The sequence below is a fragment of the Mya arenaria genome, chromosome 8, assembly GCF_026914265.1.
Source record: "Mya arenaria isolate MELC-2E11 chromosome 8, ASM2691426v1".
Classification (NCBI taxonomy): Eukaryota; Metazoa; Mollusca; class Bivalvia; order Myida; family Myidae; genus Mya; species Mya arenaria.
This window is the reverse complement of record NC_069129.1, coordinates 64,761,681-64,769,363: the sequence shown is the minus strand read 5'-3', so window position 1 is coordinate 64,769,363 and position 7,683 is coordinate 64,761,681.

Genomic DNA, 7,683 nt, shown 5'->3' with positions numbered 1-7,683 from the left:
GTCAAATTTGCATAATGACATCATCAGTTATAAATAGCCCTGCGTAGTCAATAGTAGGGGTCACGCCAGTCCACAATAAAGTAGGGGTCACGCCAGTCCAACTCTTTTGAGCGGATGATATTGAATAGCAGCAATGAATGAAGAATCTTTACGGGGACTGATTTAATGTATCAATAAAGTAGGGGTCGCGCAAGTCCAGCTTTTTTACTAATGTTAATCATGTGAGTTGTAACACGACAGTGATCTTGATAACATCCTCATATTTGGCGGGAACCAATGAAAATGCAATGGTCAGTTAGTCTTTTCATTAAAAAGTTTGCTATATTATTTTGCTGCTCTTCATCATGAAAGGGTGCATATCAGCTCACGTTACTCAAAAACATTTGGTTAAGAATACCGACGCCTCTGTCTTTTTGAATAAGGACATCATGATGTTTTGTATTCGACAATGTTTCAATGATCCAGATAGAGTAAAACTAACATCAAATAAATTTGGTTTCGACCTAGCGTTTTGTATAATTAAGATTTAATCTATTTACATTAATAAAGGTGAAGTAGGTGTCTCGCCAGTCCAGCTTTTTTAATAAACAGCGGATGACATGTTAATCATGTCAGTTTGATTGAATAGCAGCAACGGCTGAAGAATCACAAAGCTTGTACTTTACGGGGACGGTCCGTCTTCATTAATCAAACACTTGAACTGTCAATGATCACTTGAAAACGTTCGCATGAATTCAGCACTTATGTTAAGAGCTCCTTTATATAAAGTCTTGACCCTTCGCGCCTATCATTGTAGTGAGATCAGACACACAAAGAAGTCAACTTCAGAGGTAACTACATTTATTGTACATACCAATTTGAAAATAAATGAACAAAACCTTGTACACAATTTTCAATAATCATTTTCTCAAGGAAATTCACTAAGATGTATGTTATAAATATGAGTATGTACTTGATAGTTTAAAAAAAAACATTGATAAGAGTAATGTAAATTCATAAGTAATAATGTTGATTAATTGTTTGAAGCAATAAAACGTTATCTAGGCGACAAAAGTCTTTGTTACATTTCTACTGGTTTTATAAAACCTATTTCAAACAAAATTTCAGATAATCACTTGAAATTGTTAATCTTGGGAGTCTACACGCCATAAGAAAGAAAAAAACACAGGCACTCTACAGGCAGTTCTTTGTGTCACTACACAGGCACTATACAGACAGTTCTTTGTGTGTAACTATTTTTAATAACAGCAGATGACGGTTAGGGTCAAGTGAGTGTAAATTATAACCTCCATCGGCTGACCTTTGAATAACCTTCATCCGCTGACCTTAGATGACTGAATGTCCTTAAACGACCTATTCAGTCATTCACCTATCATAACCTAAACATTTAACCTTTAATAACATTGTACTGCTCCGCTGAAACAGCTTGACCATTCATCCGTCAACTTAATAGTGTTCTTATTAGAAAGAAAACATATTTTAATATCTGTAAACATAATATTAAGTATGGATGAGAGTGTATGATGCAAATCAGAGAATGATAAATTCTTTTTTTGATGAGAGTGGATCACAGTTACCATGGATATCTGATTGTGAAGTTTTAAGTATATATTGGTGGATGCAAACTAGCCATCGGCGTATGATAAACCTATTAAGACATTCCAACTTTCAAGCAATTGTCGATGAATACAATAGCAATGAGCCACAGTTACATGAAGAAACATATGAATTTATACCATATTTATTAACCTTCTCTCAAAGTAAAGATATTGAGGACTATATTCCTAGACAATAGTTTTAAACTGTTATATGTTACCTTGTTCAATAATTGTAAAAATCATGACACAAGCACACCTGGATGCGATCAATTTTAAAATTAATGCAGATGTTAGCATAGTGGCAGTTCATCACGAAAAAGAAAAATCAAAAATTAAATGTATTCTATCTAATGAATGTGTCTTAAAACCATGGAAAAATAGTTATGCCATCAGTGTAGAAGACGGTTGCAGACGCGAAAGACTATCTTCAAACCAATTATTTAACTTGTATGATTTGAAGGAAACATTGTTGTTTTTAACTTCAATTGTTGAAAATCAGTGAAAATGAATCAAACAGATTGTATATCTTTTCAAAGTGGTATTCCTTTTTCGGAATATACTCATCCAGTGTATTGATGAGGGTCGCCTTAGCACCTATACGTTTTGGCCGGAGCAAATAATCCCTACTAAACAAAGTTTAGCCAAAGCCGGATTTTTCTATACCAATGTGGGTGACAAGGTGACATGTTTTAGTTGTGGAAAGACATTGCTTCAGTGGAAGTCATCCCTGGGCGGAGCATAGTAAACATTCAAAAGATTGTGAATATATACAGATGGTTGGAGGAGATCCATCACATCATATTGCGTTTACCAACCACAAGAACACATCTTCAAATTCGTTTTCTCTTTGGAGTTAATGACAATGGCGTCTGTTTCAATTAATACATCAATCGAATTGTTATTTGAATCTTACTTCAAAATATTACATGTAAGGACAGTGTTGAACTCATTTTCAAAGATTGTGAAAGAACATTGTTATGGATGTCAATTTGATCGATTTAGTCAATCAGATCACACTTGTATAATGCGTACGGAGAGAGAAAATTTGGATTTGTTTTTCGACAAAACACTAGATAAACTTGACTACAATAGTCTTATGTCTGTATGGGAGACATCTGTTTATCTATCAACAGAGGAGGCTGATCTCGTACGATTAAAGTTCTCTTCACAAGGATGGAAAAATCAAATTGACTCTAATGGATGGAAAGAAGAACTGAAAAATACTGTTTTGAGAATGAAAGCAATAGATGATCGTTTACTTCCTATCAATGATGAACCTGATAGCCATTTGATTTACCCGCCTTCCAATAAACAATGTGACATGTTCCAGAACAATTGTTTTCATAAAAACCAAACAGAAATGGAGTATTGTTCATTGTGCAGTGAACAACAAATGGACGAATAAAAACAATTGACATGTTTTGAGTTCAATGATTAAATTTGACAATTGTTTATATGTATTCTTTTTATATTTTACATGTATTACTTTTATGTCCTTGAATAAATCGTATATAACCATAAATGTTTCATTTTCTGTTTATGTTTCACATGAATGTTTGTTACTTTTACCAAGTACATTTTATTTATCTTTTATAAACTATCATTAAAAATTAGTGACAGACATTCAAGTGATTCATATTGTTCAATATAAAAAAAAATAAAAAATAAATAAAAAAAAAAAATAAAAAAAAAATGAAATGCTGAACATGATAACTTGTCAACATTAGATTCAGATTGTTTTGTAAGACAGATGACAAGTATTCAAGTTCACCATTCAAGATGAATACACAACAAAAAGAAGACATATTAAAAAACTATTATTTTAATAGTTCAAATATAGCATCATTCAAAGGATCACAAATATTATATGCAATATTGAATAAAAAATATCCAGGACTATTCACAAAACAGTTCATTCGTCAATGGTTGGATAAACAAACTAGTTATGCTACTTCCAAACAGGTTCGTCGAAAGTTTAGAATGGCCCAAGTACGAGTGTCTTTTATTGATGAACAGTTTGATGCTGATCTCGTGTCTGTAGGCAATCTGTCAAAAGAAAATGATGGATTTTTTTGATAGTTATGGACATTCACCAGGATATAACAATGATTTCTTTATCACATTTATTAAACAATTCAAAACTGTAGACTATTCTGACAAACATCTTCAAAGCAATTATTCAAATATTTGTGGACTGTATTGTTTATTTTATTTTATGTTAAGATTAAAAAATATATCACTAGTAGATATTGTAAATATGTTTCTTCTAACTTTTCTAGAAATGATGTTTTTGTTTATGATGTTATGTCCAACATATTTTGTTATTGTATAAAACATGTAAAAATAATAATCAAAGTAGCAAATCTAGAATTAAAAACATATAAAATTAATATATTCGTTGTTTCTTATCATTTTGAGTTTATATCTTAGCAAAGGAATATATCTCAACTTTCATCACAATAAAACAAGATGGATGAAGCGACTATTAAATTTGAATGTCCCAGCATATGTATTATTGCTGGAAGTACTGGGAGTGGAAAATCAACATTTACATATGAATTGCTGAAAGTGGCAGATAAAATATTTACCATACCAACAAAAAGAATATTTTATTGTTATGGTATATACCAGAACTTGTATGATAACATGAAAGCTACCATTTCAAATATTGAGTTTTTTAATGGTCTCCCAATGAGGGAAGATTTAGAAACATGGGCCACTGATTCATCCCACAAAGTAATACTATTGGATGATTTAATGAATAAAGCTGCAGAAAGTAGTGAAATCTCCAATTTCTTTACTCAATATAGTCATCATTTAAATTTCAGTGTAATTTTTTATGTCAAAATGCTTTCACTGCAGGAAAACAATTTCGCACAATCAGTTTAAGCACACACTACTTTTTACTATTTAAAAATCAGAGAGATAAACTGCAAATACAAATGTTGGGTAGACAGATGTTTCCAGGACAATTACCCTTTTTTATGGACGCCTACACCAGGGCTACAGATACAAAATATGGATACTTACTTGTGGATATTTCACCACACAGCAACCCTAGTTATAAGTTGCGCACAGACATCCTCCCACATCAGACTACCATCGTCTTCGCACCTATAAACAACAAAACATGCGTAACACTGTAAAAAAAAGAACGCCTTTTCATTCCGTTTATCATTCAAGTAGATTTTAGATTAGATTCGTTTTGTTTTTACAAGTTTTACTATTAGACTCAATCATTTTATGTATACTATGATTAAGTAGATTATAGATTAGTATTTATATTTTATAAGTTTATACCGTTGATGTTAGTTTCACTAATTCATGTACCCTGTTATTATGTAGTGATGATTAATAAACATTAAAATTAATGCTTGTGTTATAGTTAGTCTCTATATTGATACAGTTGTGTACAAAGAAAGTTGATTTCCCGTTGAAATATTGCATTACTTAGATATAGATGATTCAACCCCATACATTATTTGAAAACCTAGTTTGTATGTCAACGGATAAGTCACTTTGTCTTTTAAATGAAACGAAAAAGACCTATCATCAAGGTTTTAATCCAATATTTCACCACCAAGAGCTTCACGTGTGGTTCGGATGATGTGCGGTGGATCGAACAAACTTACCATCTTTATATACACGGTGGAACATATTTAACTTGACACAATCCCGAGCATGTGTAGATGTGACCTACATCAATTTAGACATTGACACGAGCGCGAGCATGCGCAGTGCAGACCTGGTAATGATGACCATGGTGGGTGGTTAAAGTGATCAAGGTTATAGACATGCGCAATCGTATCCAAAGATAGTTTGACCTAGGGGAAGAACAAGAACACTGACCTGGATTTGGGACTGGCTCCTCCGTCTCCTCATCCACCACGAAGCCTCATTTGCTACTACTTTCAACCGTCTTCTGGTTCCATGGGAATGAAAATACTTTTTCGTCACGGACGGTGTATAACAACATTTTACTTCTGTATTTATACATTGCCTGTCTGTGCTCTTACTATGAGAAGAAGTTTATTGATGTGAATCTCGCATTGATGTGAATTCAACATTGTTCATTATCACACTAACATGTACACTTGTTATCGTTGTAAGTATTGACAATAAAGATTACTGTTCAAAATCAATGACAAATCAATGTATCTCGCATTATTGTCCGTTTGTCTCAGTAGCTCAGGGAATTGATATTTAATTTTGAAAATAAGGTTACTTCCCCATAAGGCAAACCATACATTTCCTGTGTTCCATGCAATGTTTTACAGCGATGATGGCGGACATGTCTACCCGGAATGCTGAATGACAATAAAAACAGCAACCATTTATGAATAGAAGGAAAGAAACCGTGGCATCATCACCATTTCTAGTGAGTGCCCCACTCCCCAAGCAAGGAATATTGCACTCAATGTGTAGGCACATGGTCGCGACTTTAAAACCAGTCAGTTATGATTTACATTAAGTGAGGTTTTACGATGACATACTCTAGAGTCAAGTCCAAGCGACTTTCATCTTCAGTTGAAATGATAAATGCGATAATTATTTAGCGCTCTCTGACGTCACGTTTTTCCCATACTTCTTAGGTAATAGGTGGCGCTGTTTATTAGCACCAATTTCATTGTTTAGCGTGCCACCAGCCGAGCGGTTTTCGTTTATAGTTTAAATTTAATAATTTATTTAATAGTGCATTTACTGAATGTCAAAACACTTTGTCTATAGCTAATTTCAAGTATGGTATTATATCAAAGCGGTGTGCTAAAGTTATGAGTTACTACGTAGGGCTTGGGTGGTATTTAAATTCATAATCAGCTAATGTTTACATTCAATACTGGATTGAATCACTTTACGTAATTCTGATCGTTGTGCAATCGTAACCAATACCAGGTTAAACCAGTGGGCTATTTTAAGCAATCATAGCATTCGGTTGATCCCTTGTTATTGTCAGAGACATATGTATTTTATTGGTACCCCTGACGGTCTTTTATGGTCTGTATATGGGAGGACGGTTAATTATTAATATTCGTATACTTAATTATACATCGTTTTTACTAAAAGTTCATACTGAAATGTTTTGAAAACATGGCAAGAACATTGTGTCTGTTATTATGTATAAATCCACCATCTTGTTGAAATAACCGCTCGGGCGTTACTAATATATATATATATATATACGGTTTGACAGAACCACTGTAGCTTAATAGCTGTGTTAGTAACGTAACTACCTCTTAAGGATACACAGGTGTTTATTTTGTTAATTCATATTACAAAATAATTATACATAAGATATAACAAGATTAAATAGTTTATATTGATTTATTAATGCAAATACATATGCATCTGGGCACAGCCTCAATATAGCAGACGATCCTTCGCTCACCTTGGTTTGACTCGTATACTCATTTATAATACTATGCATTCAAATTTTAGTTTTTAAACCTAAATAAGCGATCACGAAAGGACTGATTAGAGAAGCAGTCCATAGTTACATTGGCGTTTGACTTGAATTGACAATTTCCTACTGAGTGCAGAGAAAATCTGTGACACCGCGTAAGACAACTAACTTGAATTGAGCATATTATCGGTTTATTAGTGATAAATAAATATGTTGCGTGTATTAATATAATATTGTATTTAAGTTTTACGAAATAACTTTTTACATTTAATAAATGTATCAGAAAATTTAAACTTCAAACTGACTGTTTCTGTGATTTTCAATTAATCTTAATAACCAAATCACTTTGCAGTTTTAGCTCTTGTCCTTTTACTTATAGGTTCTTGTTCTTTTTCAGAGTCTTCTTCCACCCTATCAATATGTACCTCAAATACAACAGGAGACAGGAGGGATTGACGAGGGCATAAGAGGCAGGGATGAGTGACGAGGAGGCTTTAATGAGATTCTAGTAGTGTTTTCCAAGCATTTGAGAAACGTGGGGGTTGCATTGTGCACATTTCTTTAACAAATATACTTGTGTGTCGAATTAAAGTCAGTGTCCGGCGAAGTACCGTTGACAGATCTGCATTTATAATGGAACGAAACGAGAACGAAATTCGTCTATATTCGTGCGTCAAATGTAGG